Source organism: Thermobia domestica, chromosome 10, assembly GCF_964235325.1.
Source record: "Thermobia domestica chromosome 10, izTheDome1.hap1.1, whole genome shotgun sequence".
Lineage (NCBI taxonomy): Eukaryota > Metazoa > Arthropoda > Insecta > Zygentoma > Lepismatidae > Thermobia > Thermobia domestica.
The window spans coordinates 125,467,574-125,491,954 of record NC_137463.1 but is presented as its reverse complement, the minus strand read 5'-3'; the positions used below and the strand labels follow the sequence as shown (position 1 = coordinate 125,491,954).

At 36.0% G+C, this 24,381-nt stretch overlaps 1 protein-coding gene across 1 annotated transcript in view; it reads right to left on the bottom strand.

The window, feature by feature from the left end:
* The window catches only part of LOC145661599 (43 kDa receptor-associated protein of the synapse homolog), a 259,156-nt gene extending 248,389 nt beyond the window's left edge, over nt 1-10,767 (bottom strand). The window contains exon 1 of the mRNA XM_081726917.1: nt 10,455-10,767. The gene's annotated coding sequence lies outside the window, so the exon portion shown is untranslated. The remainder of the gene's footprint in view (nt 1-10,454) is intronic.
* Between the last annotated feature and the right edge of the window lie 13,614 nt (nt 10,768-24,381).

Sequence of the window (24,381 nt, the reverse complement as noted above, 5' to 3'; positions counted from 1 at the left end):
TCGGACCATAACGTAAATTGTACTATCCTGTTGATCATAGTATGTGTGTCTATCCTAATAATAAACAGTAACATCTGAGTTTGTGCGAAACACTATCCTAATAATAAATAACCACGCTAATAGATGTCGCTAAGCAAACTGCTGCTTCCATGCTAGCGTTAATAGATGTCACTACATGTTGTACTGCTTGCCTGTATAAGGAAATACTTAAATAACTGCACAAAAATGGAATGGAATTTCAGGTGACTGTTGGAAAAACTAAAAAAGAAATCACTATGCTAAAGACAAAAAAGAGGATCACGCGAAGTTTCAATTTCTCCTGGTAGATGTCAATCACTGGATTATGTTCAGTGCCATCTAAAAGCACGTTGTGTAAATTATAGCACTTTACAACTAGCCACCTTTCTTTCAATAGTAGTCTACATAGCCATCGTTGAAGTCACCGTTACTATAAAAATGTTAATCTCAGCCCAGATAATTGCTCTAGACATGTATGATAAAAATAAAATTCAAAAGTCCGTTTTCGTTCAAGAATTATCGTATGGAATAACGGATGCAAGTCACAGTTACCCATTAAGATATTAACGGATTTAATTCCCGAGATAATCGATCTATCTAGCTACTGCAGAAAAAAAAACAAATAATTGCTTTCATTCAAGAGTTATCGTGTGGAGTAACGGTCTTACACACTACATTACAGTTCTATAAGGCCCACTATGCTGATCCTAATATTTATTGTTAAATGCAGACAAATAGACGTCTTAATTAAGCAAAATATTACACTGAGAAAAAATCATATGCGGCGTACGTAAAATCGTATGTTACATGTGTAAATTCTGTAGATTTTGGACTTAACATTCAGCAAACGTATAACTGAAAATGCATGATTAATAATACTTACTGTACAAGTGTTCCATCTATACGTACTTTCCGTATGAAACAATATAGGCAGTCAGGATCTCACATACAAATAAACGTATATAATATATAGCTGAGGAATGTGACATACATATATGTATGTAATGTAAGGAAGACTGTTAGATATCAGACATCCTGCAACGGCACGATGTAACATCTAAGGGCAGTGCCTATGTAGCATACGGATAACATATGCTTCGTACTGATTTCTGTAGTAAGCAAGAGAATTCCGTATATTTGTGCAATATACCGCTGTCCGGAGAACGGATTTTTCGCAGTGTAATCTGTAAGGTACATCAGTTCGAAGACTTTGGCGAAAGAACTAGTTTGATTAATTTGAACTTTATTATTCCTTAGAAGCAGTAACACAAATTTCCCTAGAATTAAAATTACGTATAAACTCAACAGTTATCTCAACGAGAACCAGACACAGTATGAATGTTCCAGTTTTTTAAGCAAACAATACAACATGTTTCCGTATTTTACTTATGTTTCTAGGTAATGTTAAAGATGGTTTCCACAGTCAATTTCTTTCCCGCGCTCCTTTAATAACGTAGTATGTGAGCATAATGGCAGGGAAGTGGGAATCGATCTTGAGAAAACTAGGGGACGAAATGAACAATTAGGGAACGAAATGAAAATGTATTATGTGTTTTTTAGGTTCCCAAGAAGTTATATAAGAAAACATTTTTCGTTGAAGAATATTTGCATGATAAAAGAACGTTATTCAATGTGAATAAATTCCTTAAGCAGAGGCATTAAAAATTATTTACATATATTACTTCGTAAGGTAACAAATCCAGAAGTTCAGAGATGTCTTCAACCAAAATCGAATTGTTGTAAACAGGCAGATTATGAGATATTATTTGACAGAAAGATATTACAAAAACACCACAGACAGGATTATAAGTTTGTGATGATGTGTCACGGTTATCTAACATCAACTTAAATAGAGGAATACGTTGACCTATTATCTTCCGATAACACTGTTCAACAACGAAAATGTAAATTGAACAAAATCAGCTAATTCTCATTGATTTTGTGGTGCTGATCACGAATTTGAAAGTTATTTTCGAATATTGTATCTACTTTTCGTTTTACATGCATGTGTAATAATAACGCTTCAAAAATAAATATATTCGCTTCGTTTGGGGTAAAATGTTACACTGATCCGGCAACACTGGAGAAACTATATGAACGCTTGGTTTCATTGTGTTCCTTATCTCAGTAGTGTTCTGCTATTGTTAGAAAAGACAGGTTTAATGCAGTTATCAGCGTTTTGGGTGTGACGTTTGTGTAGTGCAGGACATAAAAATACAACTACAAGTACGCAAAAATACTGGTATTTCGAATGTATATTTTTAAATAGTTGTCGGAACTATTTCAAGTGACATTTTGAGGATTTAAATAAACAACAATGCCGCGAAATTGTGTAAACAGTGCGGATAGCTTCTGCTACGTGTGTGGGTTAGTGACATTTTCCTCACAAAAGCAGATTATAACACCAGTAATAAGAAAAACCTATCAATATTACTTTGGTTGTAAAATTGGAGACCAAGATAAATCTTGGGCACCCCACATTGTGTGTAACACTTGTGCCAGCAATGTAAGAAATTGGATTAATGGGAAGGGGCGCTCAATGCCTTTTGGAGTGCCCATGATTTGGAGGGAGCCAAGCGACCACATCAGAGACTGTTATTTTTGTATGGTTCCTTCCGTCGAGAAGGGAATTTCCACGAAGAAGAAGCGGGCCTTGATCTATCCTAACATTCCTTCTGCAATGCGTCCTGTTCCACATGGAGAAGGACTACCTGTTCCTGACCCACCTAAAGAATACGATCTTTTTTCTGATGATGATCAAGAAGTTGAAACTCCTGAATCAAGTACTTCGAAGGACCCTATGTTTGTTGTAGAAGAACCTCCATGTGAACCACATAGACTTACTCAAGAGGAACTAAGTGATCTAATCAGAGACTTGGACCTCTTGAAAAGCAAAGCCGAAATTTTTGCATCACGCTTAAAGCAATGGAATTTATTGCAGGAAAAAGTAAATATTTCAGTGTATCGGAATAGGGAGATGATGTTCACTTCATTTTTTACTATGGAAGACACACTTGTGGCATGTACAGATGTAAATGGTCTCATGAGGGCACTTAAAATTAATTACGAACCTACGGAGTGGAGGCTCTTTATAGATTCGTCCAAGGTGGAGTTTAAAGGCAGTGCTTTTACATATTGGAAATGAACTTCCTTCAACTCCTGTAGGTTACGCAGTTCATATGAAGGAATCTTATGAAAACTTGAAACGTTTACTTCAAGCCATTAAATATTACGATTTTCAGTGGCTCATTTGTGGTGACCTTAAAGTAATATCACTGTTGCTAGGTATACAGTTAGGGTATACAAAGTATTGTTGCTTTATATGTGAATGGGACAGTAGAGATCGTGGATCTCATTACCGCAAAAGTGATTGGAGTACCAAAGAAACTCTTCAGCCGGGAGTGAAAAATGTGCAGCATGAACCACTGGTAGATCGTAACCGAATTTTGCTTCCCCCTCTACATATTAAATTAGGTCTTATGAAAAGTTTTGTTAAGAGCATGAACCAAGAGGATGAGGCCTATAAGTACCTAAGAGGACAATTCCATCGATTAAGTGATGCCAAAGTTAAAGAGGGTGTTTTCATAGGGCCACAGATTAGGCAACTATTCAAAGATCACAAGTTCTACGAAATTCTCCAAAGTGAGGAGAAAGCTGCGTGGGAAAGCTTGAAGAGTGTTTGTTCACAGTTCTTGGGAAGACACCGAGCAACAAATTACAAACAACTGGTATCAAAGTTGTTATTGTGCTACGAAAATCTTGGTTGCAATATGTCTCCGAAACTCCACTTTCTTCATTCACAACTAGACTTCTTTCCCGAAGATTGTGGAGCAGTAAGTGACGAACATGGTGAGCGTTTCCATCAAGGTATTGCAGCCATGGAGAAGAGATATGAGGAAAAGTGGAGTTCTAACATATTGGCCGACTACTGTTGGACTATTGCAAGGAATGCTCCAGATGTAACCTACAAAAGGCAAGCCAAGCGAAGACGCTCAAAATAAAATAAACATAATCCTGTACAAGGGATCACTTGAAACTTTTGTCTACATTGCAGTGTAGTTCTTGCACAAAAAGGTATTTGTACATATTTTTCATGTTTTGATGTTAATACTGATTTTTATTACGGAATTGTTAATGTTTAACTTGACCACGGTTACTTTATTTTCTGTATCGCTGTGAAACTGGTATTTGCGCAATTTTGAAAAAGGAAGTACAAGGGTATAGAAAGTAGGGATGGGCAAAACCGGTTTCTATAAAAACCGAAACCCGAAAAACCGACATTTTGGTTTTCAAAACCGGTTCGGTTTTTCACCGAAACCGGTTTCGGTTTTCTCCAAAACCGGTTTCGGTGAAAACTTTTCGAAAACACATAAAATTATTTCTGTGGAAATTGATTCGGTTTCCGGAGAACAACGAAACACCATTCTGGTCAAAAATAGGACGAATTTTGAAAAAAAAACCGACATCGGTTTTGAAGAAAACCGAAACCGGATCAGGTGAAAAATCGAACCGGTTTTGGAGAAAACCGATAACCGGTTTCGGAGAAAACCGAACCGGTTTTGGAGAAAACCGATAACCGGTTTCTGAGAAAACCGAAAAACTGGTTTTTGTACCCACCATTAATAGAAAGCTATAGGTTAGGGTACTTCTTAACTACCCAGCTTATCACATCACAGTGAAATAGATAAAAAAAAAAAAGAGAAATGTAGGTTTTTACAAGGATTTTGCTTAAATGTTCTATAAATATTAATACATTTGTATATATACAGCTACTGTTGTACAAGGGCGTTTTTTTTTCATTACCTGAGCTAAGAAAATTCTTCTATTATCATTTCCTTTCATATTATGCTTAAATGAATGTAAAAATCGCAATTTCAAAAAATTTACATACTTTCGATCAAAATTTGTTGAACAGTGTAACAATTCTTCAGGAAATAGCGGAAAGAATAATTTTGACTCTTTCCTAAACCAATGTATTTGTTCTTTTAACGCAGGTGACTAAGTACTAATAATCTTGCATCCCACCCTCACAGTGTGGATAAGTATGTCACAATACTTAGGTGACCGTATTCTATCTAGGTTTTGATAATCTCAGTGTTTGTTAATCAAGTACCCCTGGCAAGTGAATGAACACGAATGTAAAGCATGAAGATTGACTGAGGCTGTCGCTTGTAATATGTTAACAGTCTACAATTGAGTTCCCAGTGAATGTGCCAACCGTCCTTAACTCACGTAGACGAAAGAAAGCACGACGTTAATGTGCCCAGTAGGAGTTTTGAATTTAATATATTTTTGTAGAATCGAGTTACGCAACACTGTTTTTATCTTATCTTTCACGTACTTTAAATTAATATAATGCAATTAAATTTGTGCGGCAAGTTTTCCGAAGTGGTTATTTGACTGAAGAGTTCGAATTGCAAGTACTCTTTCTTCCGTCAGCTGACTTCAAACTTGTGTCATACTTACTGTTATCAGAAGATTCACTTTCTGATTCCTCGAGTCTGGAAACGAGACCGTTTATGTCACCAACAATATTTGTGAATGTGTCTTAGAACATCTCACGACGTTGGAACATTTTAGAGTATATGAATGATATGCTAATGTAAAGGAACATTAGTTGGAATAAGATGTCTTCAAGACTTCGGGATAGAGACAAAGCAATATATTTGATATAATATTCCGAGATATAATATTATCACCGAGATCAATGACAATTTTCAGCAACATCTTGAATTGCGATGAATTAATAGTCACACTGTAACAGTGATCGGTAGGTGTCATCGAGAGAAATTTTTACCGAATCTGTTCCACGTTGTAATTGGAGAGATCACTAAAGAGTTATTAGTTAGTCGAAGCCTAGTGTAGTTCGAGAGGTCAACCTGGGCCAGCTGCCATACTCGGTCTTCTTTAAACTTGCCCTTCAATATCATTGAGACTGTCACCAATCAGCTTGCTATCCCTAAAGCTATGTCACTAATGTTAGTAATTCCGAACATTTTATTTTTTACTTCTTTCATCCCCTTACCTATTGGGACTGAATTTGGGCTTCAGGATTATCACCATTTATCTCAGCGACCCCGAAAACTATGGATTCGACATTAATGTCAACCGTTTTCTCCTACTTTTATATGTTATCTCTCCCACTCCCTAGGGATGCTAGGATTGTCTTACCGGCTGAGTACGTATCGGAAATGTCACTATTTATCTTAAAGACCCCAAAAAGGATGCATTCGGCACTTATTCGGCTGTATTTCATTTTTTCACTGCTCTAGACACCAGGCGTTCCAAAGCACAGTTAAGCTGGAACATATACACGTTTATATATGTTTATATATATATATATGTACAGGGTTTTCATAAAGTATGGACGGATTTAATTCGCTTATAATTTACATAAAAATGCTCAAAATGCTCATATTGAAATCAAATAAAGTGCAAACGGTAGCGGAAGGATTAAATTTTTACCTGTAATCTGCACCAGCTCAGTTCATTCACCGCCACACCTCCAATTCCGAGTTCCATGGACCGTCTAGGAATCGACTTCTGTGGGCTGTTGATGATGCTTTTCCTTACCCTGCTCACTGTTGCAGGGGATGTTGGCGGCCTCCCACTTCGAGGACGGTCCAGGACGCTTCCTGTCTCCAAGAACTTAGCATGCCACTTTCGGATTGCACTCTCAGTCGGTGCCGGCTTTTTGAACTATTTGGTGAACTTTCGACACACCAGAATTGGTGATTTTAGCTCTGCGTACCACAGAACACATTGCACTTTCTCTTTCACCGACGCCATCTTTGATACTTAGGAAATAAACAAACTGCCTTTTAACATCGCGTTTCAAGTAAACCAAAAATGTTTAATTTCATTGTCCAAATCTGTGAGTGAAAAGTTCGGAGTACAGTTTCTTACGACAAGGACATTAAATGAAGATTGGCTACAAAACTACTTTCCTTATGTCAGAAGCATGGGTTCAAGCAATGACCATGGACGGATTCTCTAGGATTTATAGTGTTGTCCACAAGATGTCAAGAAATAAGGTTTTCTCGTCTCGTTTCGTAAAATTTTGTCAAATTCTCTTCTCGTGTCGATTCTCGAAGAATTCTTTCTCGACTCAATTCTCGGCAGAAAACTTTTCTTGTGTCGTCCCGAAATTTTTCTGTCCTTGCTTTGCAAAATTTTTACCTTATTTCCTTCTTATTTCGTCTAGAAATCGGAATTCTTCCGCGTTACAAGAGGTCCAAGAATGGTGTGATATTAGAACATTTAAATCATATTTATTATTGGAGGGTATTGCGTAATAATTTGCGTATCAGTAAACGTCGGCAAATTCACATCATCGCATTCATTACATTACGTTATCAATCTATTGCTTTTTACTATGAACCATGCAACATTAAATACATGTTTGAGATCTAATACTTTGATCAACTAATTTTGCCCACAAGCCTCGAGAAACTTTTCATCTTGAAAACGACACGAGAATTGTTATGTTTCTCATCTTGCCTCGAATTGAAAATGGGATTCTTGTCTCGTGGAAAACAATAAGATTTTAAGTACAGAATCAGAGACTATATAATGGGAAAACATTCTGATGCTTTATTTGCCCACGGGAAAAATGCCAAAATCATTGAAGAATCTTCTACGCAGCAGTAAACAGTAACCGCGCTGCATAATGAATTACAACAGTACAACTCATGAATCATATTTTACCAGAGGAATAAAGCGAAAATGAAGATCAAACGACTTCATTTAGTGCACATGATCTTGAAGAATAAAGTCTTGAATTTGTAGCTGGGCGGGTAGTTTTGAAATTTAAAAACAAATATGAGATCTCTGTTGTTTTCAGTTATTCGGGGACTTCTGTTCAAATGATCAATTAGATAAAAAGTCATCTCAAAATAAGAACTGATATTTCTGACAAAGGAACTTTTAGAGCATCACAATAGCCAACAAATATGTTATTGAATATCATGAAGAATGTATCCGCAAAGAAGAGGACATCATTAGAAAATTAACAGATATCATAAATGAAAATTTTCAGTTTTGCGTCCAACGGTTATGCCAGCTAGGCTTAAAGAGACGGTGATTACAAGAATGAGTGAAATGGTGGAATGAATAAACTGAAGGAAACGAGAGAACTTTAAGAAAACTACACATACACTGTTTGTCCACCGCAAAGTAAACTTGCATAGATATCATAAAAACTAACCTTGAGAACAATTGTGAATAGTAAGTTCCAACATAGTTTGTTGGGCTTAGAATGTACTGTACATAAATGAGCTATACTCAACAAGCAACTGAAAAGATCTGTTTTCAAGAACATAAAGGAAGTATGAAGTGAGAGCTTTAAAAGAAGTTCAATAAGAAAATTCTGATTGACAAACACGAATGGATTAAAGCCCATTTAAGTGGAAAAACAAGAAAAGGAAAGAGAAAAAATGAAACCTGCTCGCTCTAGGGTGGTGAGCAAACTTGTCTAATGAGACTTTCGTTTTATTTTTGTTTTTAAATAAAAAGTATTCTCATGCCAGAATAACATTCCAGTAGTGTAATATGCATCTGAATTAAAAATAGCAAAGAAACTTCTGAAATTCAGAATGAAATATGAACTTCACATCTGATATCAAAGAGAAAATACAACAGATAGCAAACAACCAAGTGACTCCTGTCTCGACCGGGTGTCCAAGATGATGTCAATGCGCGAGAAGGACGCAAACGAGTTCGCTGATGAATTTATCTTCTTTATTTGTACTATGTTTCAAGTTGTAAAACAACTATGCAGCTTCGTTCTAACACAGTCGTCTGTCTGTATAGCTACCCTTGACATCAACACGGCATAATGACACTCGTTACACATTTCCTACTTATTTGCTTGCCCATATTGGCCTACTTAAGGGCTGATACTTTCCTGAATTAAAGTATATATCACCTCTCCGAAATTTTAATTCTTCGTAAGTTAGTCTACTTATTCGCACAAATTTTATAATGTTAGATCAATTTTTGGAGTTTAAATTTCCACATCCAACTTAATTGTTCCACTTATCATAGATATGATATGGATGGCCACCGATGTGGATAGATGCACAGCTTCAACTGATGCTGACTTTGTTGCAGCTGTATATTCAGTATATTTTCTTACTGCTGCTTGTAGGCATTCCAGAGACTACTTACCGTGAGAACCCGATGTGATGAAAGGCGCCGTCGCATTGTAATTCAAAGAATAACATCTGGAACTTTAACGGGTTTTCACAGGTCCCCATATCCAGGATCTTCTATAGCATATATCTTGTGTGTTTCACTGAGGCTCATTTTGGTTGCGATTTCGTTGATAATTTGGATTGTGGAGGAAGCTACTTTGCGTAGCGTTTAATTATAGTATCATTAATAGGTCTGTGCTACCAAAGCCTTTGTTCCGACATTTTTCTTCTATGTAGAAATGTTAAAGTTTACAGGGAAAAGGCCCTTCCCAAAAATAAACGATGTCTTTTCCTTAGACAGAATTTTGCCTACTACAACACCTTAAGTCTGGTACACGTGAGTTAGACCACTGATACTCATGAGTTTTTTACTCTGTAAAGCTCGGTTTGACAGATATCGCTGTCTTCAAGTTGATCACATGAAAACGGACCAGCATTTACACATGCATATATACATGATTATGTTTGTGTGACGAAGCTACATGTGTTGTTTCAAAACATGTTAATGATTGTTAGATGTTGTATTGAATTTCTATTAAGATACTTCATAATAAGACCTATGTTTAGCAGAAGGGGTCCAGCTCTTTTTTCTAAAAACAATTTAACAATTTAGGCAATTTCTGTTCGCATTAGGTTAGTTTACGTTTGGTTACCTTAGTTTAGTTTAGGTTAGGTTAGGTTCGGTTAGTTTATGTTACATTAGGTTAATGTAGGGGTCCAGCATAATTTTCCAAAAAAATATACAATTTCGTTTATTTAAACTAATATTAGGTTACTTTAGGTTAGTTCAGTTTAGTTTAAGTTATGTTAGGTTAGATTTGGTTACGTTATGTTACGTTTAAGTACTTGCACCATTCATTTCTCCTGTAAATTATGTTTTTTTACGTGCTTCTGTATCCCTTCTGCTAAACATATTCCCATACTACTACTACTACTACTACTACTACTACTACTACTACTACTATTACTACTACTACTACTACTACTACTACTACTACTACTACTAATAATAATAATAATAATAATAATAATAATAATAAATTATTGTTATAATTAAACAGTAAATTGTAAAAGAAGGAGAAATATTTTCGCATGCATAATTTCAAGTAAATCAGAAAATACTAAGAGCACATTGAGAATAATTAATATTCTACATCCACGCAGAAATTTAGAACAAACGTTTGTTATTTCTCGTAAACCTGTTCATTAAATTACTGATAAACAACGAAAAATATTACTCACATCAAATGGAAAGGTAATTATGGATTTCAGTTTGCTAGGTAGAATCATTGAACCCCGAAGAGCCTCTTTTCTTTCGTTTTCAGCTTATCAATCGCGCCATTATTCATCCAATGTTTTACTACAAACAGACCGCAGTTAGCCCAATCAACTGGAAAAATGCTTTTTCTGCTGCCGTGCCTAATTACTTGGATACACAAAAACAACGATTTAATCCTTAGAATAATCATTCACTCATGTAGGAGAATAGCAGATAGGAGACTATCACACAACTCTGGAAATTGATAAATGCAAATCCCTTCAAACAGAAAATTGAAAATAATAGTAAACATGAATGCAGTTATCTTAACAATGGAACAGTTTAAATTCGTTTAAATTGGCATAACGGTACGTGAAATGAAGCCAAATCATTTTCTGCGATATTATTCTTTGGAGCTTGCATAAAGTAGGACTAATAATTTAAAATGTATATATGGGAAAATATTTCACTTTATTCTTTACTGATTCTAGTTAATTGTATTGAAAACACATTTTAAGTAAAATTCAAATATAACTGGACAATCTAATAATAATAATAAAAAGAACATTGTTTGAATGCATACAGGCAAGTGATAATTCTATTGGGTAAGCTATTCGTACGTTGACCAACTTCTAAACTAGTGATGAATATTTTCCAGTAAGGCAGCTAGAATTTTTTAAAGAAGAGCAGTGAGGAAGTCATTAAAGTTTCGAATTGACCTTTTGTGTTTTAGACGCTATTAGAGAGGAACTAGGTTCGAACTGGTCGTCATTCTAATTGAAATTTTTTCGGGGTTTCCAAATAAAGGGTAGTGAAATTCTATTTTACATAGTAAGAGTTTTCTCTTTCTTACTTCAAATATAAAATTCAAACGATCGTTTTCTTTGCTTCATTTAAAACAAAATTAAAATAATTTTCAACACAGAATGAATAAAAAAATAAGTATATAAGTAAAAGAATCGGAGTATAGTTTTATAAGGAACATACACTCGATGGTTATTATAGTGAACATTTTTTGTACTGATCGACTGAAAGGTGTAGTGGTACCTTAGACACTAACGTACTCGCTTCGCTACTGCACAGTTTCGAATGTCTGATAGCACAAAGTATTTATCCGTTAGTAGTAATACGTATCTCAATATTTTAGTTAGGCTACTACTGATTTTAGTTTCTCAATACTTAGACTACTACTGATAAGGGGACAGATTCTCGAGTAGGGTGAACCATCTTTAGCTCCACCACTGATAACTTCAAAAGTGGCATTTCAATAAGATTATATTTCCTTTCTGCTTAAAATGTAAATTTTCACTGTATCCTTTAGTGCCTACACGCTTTCTGAATGTGTTATTTTGGTGTAAATGTTTACATTGGTTTTCAAACTAAATTAGATATCCAATGGTGCTATTCTAATTTTTAAACAACCGTCTCTCTCTCTCTCTCTCTCTCTCTCTCTTTCCCTCTGTCTGTCAGTCTATATATACAGGGGACGGACAAAAAATCTAAAACATTTCGTACATGACAAGTAAGTTTGGCCCTTCACTGTACAACGCGTGTTGCTGTTGCCAATCTTTTTTGTTTTCAATGTGTCATGTGGACCTTCCTCTTCCGTCAGCAGTAACTCGTTCACCTGTGGGTGTCGTGGTGTGAAAGTGATGCGGTAAAATGGGCGACATGACAGACCTCCAAAGAGGCATGATCGTTGGTGCCCGTCTGGTTGGAGCTTCCGTGGCAACAGTGGCGAACATTGTAAGGGTATCGAAAGGCACTCTGTCCAATGTCACGAGGACATACACAATTTATGGGCAAACGACGTCTGCAAAGCACAACAGTAGTCGAAAGACAATCCTGTCAGATAGGGACCGGAGGGAATTAAAACGGATTGTAGCAGCTAAAAAGAAGACCACTGCAATGAAAATTACGTCTGAACTGAATTTCGGCCTATAGAACCCGGTTTCATCGAAAACAGTGCGATGGGAACTTTATTAAATGAAAATTCATGGCAGAGTCGCCATCGCCAAACCCCTGGTCACAACAGTAAATACGACGAGGCGTATCCAGTGGTGAAAGGAAAACAAGGCGTGGACTCATGAGCAGTAGAAGCACGTAATGTGGTCCGATGAATCGACCTTCACCTTGTTTCCAACAACCGGTCGTGTTTACGTATGGAGAACACAGTCGCAGGCCTATGATACAGACTGTCTGCTCCCAACTGTAAAGCATGGCGGTGGTTCTGTTACAGTATGGGCAGTGATATCATGGTTTTCTGCAGGTCCCGTCATAGCCCTGCATAGAATGATGAATGCTAAGGCGTATGATGCCATTTTGGGGAACCAGGTTCTACTCATGGCCCAAATATTGTTCCCTGATGGTGATGGCATCTACCAAGATGATTTGGCACCCTGTTCCGCTGGAAAACGGTGAAATCATGGTTTGAGGAGCATGATTAGGAGCTATCACACCTCCCGTGGGTCCCACAATCACCACATCTGAACATCATTGAGCCATTGTGGTCTGAGTTAGAAAGACGTGTTCGGTCTCATTACCCTCCACCAGCATCCCTTAAGGAACTGGAGCATGTTTTGGAGGAACAATGGTACAAAGTTCCACACACCACGATTCAGGAGCTGTATACGTCCATTTCACGTCGGATCCAAGCTGTTTTGGACGCAAAAGAAGGCCCCATATCATACTAGGTATGATTGTCACTCTTTTGCAAACGTTTTAGTTTTTTTTGTCCATCTCCGATATATATATATATATATATATATATATATATATGGGTGTGTGTGTGAGACAGAGAGATAGTAGATGGATAGATATAATTCTCTTGTGACATGTAGCGACCTACACAGCATACAAATGGTGTGACGAAATTATGTTGCATTTCGAATATCTTGGAAACGAATAATCTAAGATAGATGGTTGTCAGAAAGTAATTTAAAGACCTTCATCCAGCAATGGATCGACAATTGTTAATAATGGTATGTATCAGTTTCAAATATAAATGCATAAAATATCATCAGAATGGAGATAGGATAAATAGGTTATTCTATTACGTTAAATGTGTTATTCCATGACTTCGTTAAATACTTGATCGCTCGATACCACAGTACTGTACTTGGTGAACACAATGTGTGTTTTTGAAACTAGTAGTGGCAACATTGAAATAATATCGATTGTCATTTGTCATTGTTCATATAAGATATTGACTGACAATTTACGTAAACAGTTCGGTTTTCATATGAAAGTTTGTAATTGTCACTCAAGTGCGTCTATTTTCCCTGGCTGGGAACACTAGTTACTCCATATAACGTATGAAATACCCAAGGATATTTTATGAACACCTCTGAGTAAGGCTCGCATACTTTCTGATTTATCGGTGATAGTCCTGAATTTACATCATTGTCTCCCGAAGAATTGTTAGAAACTCCAAATGTCTCAATTTCTCTCCAAAACGTAAGTTAATATAATGCAGTATTTAAAAAATCTTGCTGTCAGTCATCGATAATCAGCTGATATGAATAATCTACTCTCTTGTCACTTCTTTTGTTGAGTTTTGACCTATAATTTAATAAATTATGATATTTCAATAATAAGCAAATGCATAACTATAAAAATACTAATTTTTTATACGGTGTCTGGATCTTTTAGACTAGAAATATAATAAACCTACCCATAAGAAATGTTATGGCAATATTTAAAAGCAATCAATAGATAATTCAATTTTGGTATTATCTCCATCCACTATTTCAGTAATATTAATTATTTAAAATACCCCATGAAAATAAGTTCTAATTAGAAGAAGAAAAACGTTACCAATACTTTTAAGTAATCAAGATTATGTTCTTAGTTTTTAATATATTCGAACTATTAGATTACTTTTTACTATGACTTTCTTTCTCTTGACTGCATATTTCATGTTAGATTATGCGGTGCACTACATGCGATTGATGATTAAACAGACTAAATTGAAACACAAAAATTCAAAACTAATTAGGGTAACTTCGGCAAATAACGGCACCAATTCAACATATTGTTGTGGTATTGAAGTGTTTTTATATCTAGCCGTGCATATTACATGAAAGATGGAGTGAACCCTCTGCTATAATACAATGATAAAACAAAGATCCTACACACACAATGTCGACAACAAAATTGAGAATCGGAGTGAGTATGAGAAAGTGTTATTACCAGATGTGTCGGCAAATAACGCCACTTGCTTTACAACAACGGAAAGGCGTTAGAAACGTAACAAAATACATTTTGAACATACGTAGCTAAACAGTGTTCCTGATAATGCGCCACCTGCTTTGCTAATACACAAAACGCATAGTCATAGTACATGTCGTTAACCGGTAACGCTTCTTTCACATTGAGGCGGGAATTTGCCGTCGCCCCTCGCGGCAGTTTGCCGCGTGAGAAGCGTACCCTTTTATATTACGCGGCTTTCTGCCGCGAATGAAAAATATGCAAGGAGGGTTGCTGTGCACCTGAAGAAACAAAACCTTGTGACTGTTGTCGTGTTGTGGTGGTTGCAATGGAGAGACGCAAAAAGTATCTTGTACTCGCCTTGTTAATACAGACAGAAAGAGAAAAAAAGGAAAAAAGAAGAGAAAGAAAGGAAGAAAAGGAAAAATACTCGTTTATCTTTTTTTTTTTTTTTTTTTTTTTTTTTTTTTTTTTTTACAGAAGTGGTATCTTGAAGGAGACTATTCTATACTGTTTTCACAATTGATAGACTTGAGCAAAATAGCCGCCAGGTCTGGATATTTAAAATACCATTCCGATATTCAACTATTGTGACTGGAAAAACCAGGATAAAGTCTGAGAACAGTCGGTGATTGAGATCTATCCCAGAATCCCAAGTCAACACTCAACCACTGAGCCCAAGGCTGCTCTGTAGGTATTATTATTATTATTATTATTATTATTATTATTATTATTATTATTATTATTATAGTTATAGTATTTCGGGTTTATTCATTTGTTTTAAGCGTTCCGACTATTGACTCGATTCTCTTTAAAGCACTGCTCTAATCCTTGAATTCCAGGGAATATTCAAGGAATTACACCCATAGAAGTGTTAAGTGTTATAAAATATATAAAATACGGTATATTTATCAAATATCACATAATCAAGGTGATGCTAAGGTACAGTATTATTACTAAAATCCGGATTACGAATTTTTATGTAACAATATATATATATATATATATATATATATATATATATATATATATATATATATATAGCAAAATAGTACATAAATATATAACAAAAGATTGTAAAATATGCAATATTGTTGAAATATTTGATAGTATATATTTCAATTTTGGAACACAAGAAACTTATAGAATTACAAGCTCATTTGCCCAGCGCTGTCCACACATTTATCCCAATCTTCTATTACATAGAAAAAAAGTATTGATTTGGATTCTTTTTAATCAACGACCTATGGATTCGAAACTTCGGTAGTATCGGTCGTTTTCGATTATTTTTACATATTATCATTTCCCATATATTGTAAGTAACAAGTTTGGTTGAAAGCACTCCAGGTGTTCTAAGCTAGAACATAACCATATACACAAACACACTCCACATATATATATATATATATATATACGTAAAACATCCATACTATCGCAACCACTCTCTACTCTTTCCTGGCAACACTTGCCACCTTCCCCAACACTCAAACGGCATATCGCCGCCTATATGTAAAAAGCTCCATTGCTTGCAATGTCTCGCTTCGCTATACGCGGCAATCTGCCGCGCCGCTTTCTAGCAGGGAGAGGCGGCTGTTTTTCCTCGTCGCGAAAATTTGCGGCGACCGCCGCGCATATATGGAAAGCTAGATTGCTTGCAATGTCTTTCTACCCTGCGCGGCAATTCGCCGCCAAATGAGTTAGGGCTGTAACTGTTGTGATGATTGCGAACCCCTTAACATGACAGCTGCAATCATATATCACATTACTTGGAGTGAGGCAATAATGCACAACCAGCGTCGCACAATATATACAAGCCACATTTAACAATGCTGCCAGAATCAAACGATTCGTGAAACCAAATATTGCATTCAATACACTGTATAAACGTTTTAGAACCCTAGGTATCATAGTAATATCCTTCACAGTCCTCACAGAAAATGTCTTTATCTATCATTTTCCAATAAAGCATATTTAGGACTTGGATCAGTCCTCAAATTATAAATTCCAGGCCGCGCAGATCTCTACTCTGGTGGCACACAGTGTTGACCTGTCATTTTCTGTATGTGCTTGGTTTCCTCTAGATGTCGCTAGTTAGCTGAAAAGGCTTAATGTTGCAAAACTGTAGATGGCACATTGGGTTGGGGCACTGAAATCAAGTTGGCATCGAAAGAGTTAAAGACGGTGACGAAACAATCAAATACGCATCACTAGCCGGAAGACCAACACATGTACAAAATGAAGATCTTCAGGCAGCAATTGAGGCGAACAGTGGCCAGTCATGTGAGGAACAATGGAGAAACCATTCGGCAGTACTTGTATCAACTTGAAAAGCACTACAAGTTGGGTTGATAAGTTCGACATGATTTGACTTCGGGCCAGAAGGCAACGCGAGCAGACACCTGTGTTTCTTTGCTGTCTCGTCTGAAGAAGGAACCATTTCTGGACATTATGTTGACATGTGATGAGAAGAGGGTCCTGTACGAAGCTCTACAGTGAAGTCATCATTGATTAGCATCCCATGAACCGGTTGCAAAATAGCCGAAACCAGCACTGCACGAGATGGTTCTTCTGTGTGTTTGGTGGACTGTTTGCGGCCTCGTGCATCAGGAACTGTTACCACCTGGTCAGAGCATCAATGCAACTGTGTACTGTCAGCAGTTGATCCATGTTCAAGAAAAACTCAAAACTCTGGAGTCAACACTTCTGAATTGCAAAGGAGTCCTACTGTTACAGGACATCGCTAACCCTCACGTAACTAGAATGACCCGGGACACTATTCAACGTCTTCGATGGGAAACACTATTGTATCCACCATACTCCCCGGACATTCCACCGTCCGATCAGCACCTTTCCCATTCCTTGGACAATTACCTTAGAGGACACCAGCAAATCCCTAGTGGAGTTGCAAAATGCACTTGATACATTTTTCGCTTCACGGCCCACCAAGTTCTACCGCGATGGAATCTATGGCCTTCCTGAATGTTCGCAGAAGATCGTCGATGCTGATAGGGACTATTTTTTATCTTCCAGCTACGTCTTAGGTGACATAACAATGTTCAAAGGTGGTGGGTGGAAAAGCGAAAGAACTTTCTTGGTTACCTTATATAAGACTGAATGTAAGCGCTTATAATAGTCATCACCAAATTTATTGTAGTAAGGTACTAGTTTGAGGAATTTTAATTAGTTTATATTAAGATAAGCAACATTTCCATTTTCGTGAGGAACATTCGGTTACTTTCACCATCCAAGCAACGTATTCTCCCTTCTGTTGGGCCAAAAGTGTGAAATAAAGTAATACATCCTAAGTTATATAGAAATCGTTGAAAAAGTAGATAATTGGAAAATGTCTCATGTCACGGTTTGACAATTAGAATTATTTTATTTTACATGAAATGTACAACCCTAGTCCGAGTTTAATGTTTCGCATTTCTTAATGTTGGTAGGTTGTGCATTGATGGGTTATTAATCCCGATTTAGTTACATCACCTTAGATACCTTATCTACTACTTAAATCTATTGGTGTGACAAGTTCATATTTATATATTCGGATATTCTAAATTATATAACTTTCATCGTTCATTATAGTTTTTAATGCTTGATTTCCGTTCTGTTGGAATGACATAAATACTAAGATTCTGTTAGCTCTTTCTAGAAAACTATTTACTGCAGCAACCAAAAAATTTCTTAGTATATTTTCTCAATCCTAAGTACCCAACAATATTAGTTGTAGTGTAATCAAAATCTGCCTTCACATTGTACTATACTTTCTATCTCCCAATATACTCCTCGATCTCAAACACCCGTTCTGCTCGATCACAATTGGCAAATCTTGATCTTTCTGTTTTCTTTTCCTTTGTTTAACTTCTTTCTTAGTCGGTCAACCTTACAATTCGTTCATTTCCCTTCACTAGTTCTTTCTTAATCTATTCTTAAAACTGGTCTTTCTGTTTCAATTAGTAAACACACTCTCGTTCTCATTAGACCACTTAACTTACTTTGCCACTATTAACCGCTTGTTACTTTAAATACACTCTGTTATTATCATAAGTCATAGTTTTCCTTATCTGATCAGCTCCTTTTCTTCTCAAGATGTTTTATCTCTATACATCTATTACCCTTGTTTACCTTCTTGACTGACTAAATTTTGTTAACCTTTAAGACCTCTGAAATCTGATAAAGGTTTAATGATGTGAAACTATATATATATATATATATATATATATATATATATATATATATATATATATATATATATATATATATATACAGATGGTGATCAAAAAAATGGAAACACCTGTAGTTGGCAACACGTCAGATGTATGGGTTGGAGTGGTGTCGTGGTGCCCGCAGCGCCGGACCGCTGGTGGTGGTGTGTTAGGTCGGTGTCCATACTACATCAGGTGCAGTGGAACAGCAGTGTCCGGTGGTTGCAGCAGACGGAGGTAGTGTAAAATGGGAGACCTCTCAGAGTTTCAAAGAGGGCAAATTGTTGGTGCGCGGTTATGTGGAGTGAGTGTGACGGCAGTGGCTATAGTGTTAGGTGTGTCGCGTGGGACAGTGTCGAAGGTGATGACGGCCTACACAACACACGGGAAAACCACATCGGGAAAGCGGAACAGTGGGCGGAAGAAAATCATGAGTGACAGGTCACCCCGGGTATTAAAGGGCATTGTCACGCAGAACCGTCGTGCCATTGCGGAGCAAGTGACGGAGGAACTCAGTCAGCACCTCCCCACCCTATTTCGACAATCACAGTCCGCCGCGAATTATATGACATGAACTTACGGGGTCGTGTTGCACAGGCCAAACCGCTCATCAGGGACCATAACGCTTTCGCACGCCGCAAATGGTGCCTCAACCATGCAACTTGGACCGTTGACGACTGGAAACGTGTGATATGGTCGGATGAGTCATCCTTCACCCTATTCCCAACCACGGGCCGTGTTTATGTGTGGAGAACGCACAAAGAAGCTTATGATCTGCAGTGTCTCCGCCCAACTGTGTAACATGGCGGCGGCTCGGTGATGCTGTGGGCCGCCATATCATGGTTTTCATTGGGTCCTGTGGTCACACTTAGCGGACGAATCACTGCCAAAGATTATGTCGCAATTTTAGGAGACCACTTGCATCCTATGGTCCGGATGTTGTTCTCGGACAATGACGTCATCTTCCAGGATGATAATGCACTCATTCACACAGCTGTCGTTGTTGCAGCGTGGTTTGAGGAACATTGAGATGAGGTTCAACACCTCCCCTGGCCCCCTAATCCCCAGATCTCAACATAATTGAACATCTGTGGTCCGTCTTGGAAACACGACTCCGGCGACGATTTCCACCTCCATCCTCTCTCACAGAACTGGCCGATGCCCTGCACGAGGAATGGTGTAAAATTCCACTTGCTACCATTCACGACCTCTATGCCTCCATCCCACGTCGCATCAAGGCTGTTCTGAAGGCAAAAGGTGACCCGAAACCATATTAATATGCTAAGGTGCAATTTCGTTCAGGTGTTTCCATTTTTGTGATCACCATCTGTATATATATATATATATATATATATATATATATATATATATATATATATATGTGTGTGTGTGTGTGTGTGTGTGTGTGTGTGATATTTGTATACCTTTCGAGTCCTCGTAGACGCAAATTGCACTATGTGGCAACGTCACAAATAAAGTACCATAGATTAGATCTACCAATCTATCAAACGATTATGTCAATCCTTTCCAGATGACAGTTAAAATCGATATTAATTAACACTAGCATCAATTTTTAGTGTAGCAATCGATTCAACTGCTTATTGTACTCGTAAAATAATGCTAATGGCTCCAACTTAATCTGCGACGCTGCCACATTGTGAAATTTTGATTCCCCCTAGCGGCTGAAGGAGTCCCCGGAGGGCATTTCGTTATATAACATTTTCGCTTTATTTTGACCTGTAGAGTAATGCTCTGTGGTCCGTGGGCGCCATTTTTAGAACCCTCAATATATATAATTTCAACTACATAGTGATAAACTATACTGTAGACAAAGATTTAAGGATTATATTAAACATGTAGACTCACTTCAGTAAACTTTATTCTTCCACATTATTCTTCATTGTAACATAATTGTTATATTCTTTAAGAATCACTGATATTTCCACTCAAAATCAAAACACAGACCAGCCCATTAGCACCCATTAAAGTCTATTCATAATTTAACCCTACAACCATACACTGTGGTTTGTAAACCAGGACTATATTTTAAATTTATGTTGAAAATAAGTTTTATCAGACTTACGAAAACATTTATAGTTTCTTCGTACATATGAGATCTAAATTCTTTCAAATATGTTGTAATGATTCGAGTTTCTGTTTTCTTTGTTATTATATAGATGCACGTTAAATGTAAATCGGTCTTCAAGTGAAGTGTATATGTAAATAATCAAAGTTGCTGACTACTAGTAAAGGCACTCTGGATTCGAAAAATGAAATGAAATGAAATTTTCCAGTTTAATGTTCCAAGTTTCAGGAATACAGAGAAAGAGTAAGAGATGAGGTTACAACTGTTACAATATATAAAAGTGAACGAGTGTTTTCCCTGGCTATCTGACAAGATCAGGGCCATTTTTGGATATTGACTTTTTATCTCCTGCAGCAAACAGAACGAATATATAAAAATTTAAATTGAAAGAGACTGTCAATATTTCACTTTCAATAGTATTTCTTTTGTACCATTGAACGGAAAAGAATTAAATTCGGTATTATGAAATATTTTTGGAATTAAAAATATGAATATGTCAATCCCTTCCACAATTTCAGCACAGCGGACCCAGAGGGAAATAAAAAGTAACTTCTTAATAATCCTAGACCACAATAATCATATGGTTAACTACATCTTGCCTACTGGATATAAAATCAAGAGCGAAATCGCACAAAAAATAAATTGAAATTCCAATTAAAAGTTTTAAAGTTAGGAAGGAAAGCCAATTATGTTGTAAGTTCTCTTGTACTATTTATATATTTGAATGTGTTTTCCCTCGGTTCTCCTCTCGTTTTAGTTACAACGAAAACACTATGCCAAAAAAGCATTCTATTCATAATACAGAAAATCATCTGGAGGTAAATGGGGCTCATTTCTTTTAATAGTCTTCACAATTTCCTAATACCCACTGTAATGGTGCTTAATTCGAACACCAACGAATTGATTTTTAAAAGTTTTGTTTTCGTAAATCTAACAAGTTAACTATAATCTTATAATTTATAGCTTTTTCACATCATAAATAATATCTAGAACAGTGTAACGAAGGAAAATATTACGTTAAGTCTGTAACGAAACACTCTTAATCCTCTTTCCTTCAGAATGACCACCCCGAGCCAAAATCCGTACTTGAAAGAATAAGAAAACAGCACATATCTAACCTCCAAAATACAGACCTGTCCACAGGGAAATAATCCTTAAAAAAAAGTGGGGAAAATTTTCGCCGGTACTGTATTAAAAGGCCGCGTAGCGCACCCAGATAATGTATATGTATCACTCTCACTTTTAATATACAAAGTTCAAGCAAAAAAATTTCAGTTATTTCAGGAAGTTACTTAGCAATGACAACCCTACTATTTCAAATTAACAAGGATAAACAATTTATTATAAATAAAGAAAAAATAATTAAAAAATCAAAAAGATAATAGTACACAAAATATTAACAATTGGATAAAAATAAAAAATCCTACAGTTCCTGATGGAAAACAGCCTAGAATACATTTTTTCTCAAAAGCGCCATTCCAAGATGGCCTACAGCAACCTCCAATTTTCTCATCTTTAAGTAGTCAAATTTTTAATTAGCAAAATCATACACTTGCTCGTGTCTAGATATGTCAATCATTAAATAATCGTTTTCCAAATACATTTTGAGTATACTCACAGAAATTCCACTGACAAATCTTTCACCATTTTCCACAAAAACAATAATTTAATTTAACAAAGTGTAAAGAACAAACACTACGTACCTTAAACAGTGACCAACTGACGGTCTGATAGAAGGAAAAGTGGTCCCTAAAACAGTTTAAGATGAGACCAGTGGTAGAAAAAATTCAAGAAAGCAGACTGCAATGGTTTGGACATGTAAGAAGAATACCTTTGAAATAGGTAGCTCACCGAGTAGATGCTATAGAAGTAAGTGGGAAAAGAGCCCTACGGCGGCCGAAGAAGAAGTGGGAGATTGTGTTAAGAACGATATGGCGCAGTATTTAGTCACAATGGATATGACACAATATATGGACAGGTGGAGGACAGCGATCCAAAAAGCCGATCCCAGATAACTGGGAAAAAGGTGAAGAAGAAGAAGGAGTAGGAAATGTGGTCCAGCTATTAGTGTTTCTCTCCGTTATCAATGTTCTTGCAATATTAGATAATGAAGTGGTTATAATAGTATAAACAAATAATAAAACAAAAGAAAAGACATTTTTAAGTACGTGTCTATGCGACACTTTCACAATATTTGATTTCTCTAATTGAGTCATTTATTGTCTTGTTTCAGAACCTAACTAGTAGTGTATGTTAGACAGATTATGTTTATTTGGTTACATATATCGTTCAGATTTCATTGCAATAAAGGAAATTCGAACAATTATATCGACCAAAAAGAACACATATAAGGAAATATTAAATATTCGTGTGTAGAAAGATAAAATTTTGGACCTGAAATTTGAATCTACTACCCTCTGATTGTGAAGGGAGAGTGCTAAGCGTTTATGTAGTCCAGTCATTTCTAATACATTATTTTTAATAAAGGGAAAAACTAACGGTGAAACCAATCCTACTCTTCCTATTCATTGACTAGGGTGTATCAATGTACTTTTCTCTGTTGATCTATAAATGGTGTTGGGCTTATGCTAATGAATTAGCTCTAATATCTGTCCTTTTTATACACAAATTTCCTAACAGTTACTAATAGTTTTACCAATCAACGTACCTAATATTTAAAAATATTTTTCCATGTAGATGTTTGATGCTATTTAGTCACTTTTCCTTGTTTGTTTCGTGGTATATATGATTGTGTATCGTCCAAATAACACCCCATATTAAAAATGAATCATGTTTAATATTTATTGCTAAATATGGAGATGAATGTGAAAGTAATAGAGACAATGTGTTATTTTATATAAATAATTATCTTATTGAAATATATTTTCTTTCCCATCGAAGACTTGAATATTCTAATAAATATAAGGCACACTATGTTTAACACATTAGATGAATCATCAGCATAAATATATATTTTTAAAGCACCGTATCTCTTACTCTAACTGGATATTTTAATAATTATATATATATATATATATATATATATATATATATATATATATATATATATATATATATATATATTCTTTGCACTTGAACATATGTATGCATCAACTTTTTTAATCAACTTACGATATATCGTTATCAAACGAAGTTGAAGATGTATACCTGCGCTGTCTTTTTACTTCATTGTTTCTCATAGGATTTTTTAAAATTTTCTTCCAAATGAATTGTAATTTTAAAGATTTTATTTTACTAGTTTCCTCTTTAAATCTATTTAAATCTTACTTATTTTGTGAAAATGAAATATTGTGGTACATAATTTTGCTATTAAATAATAAAGAAAACTAAATAATATTAAATGTATATATATAAAACGCATACTCATTTTGAAAAAAGGCAGCGGATGAT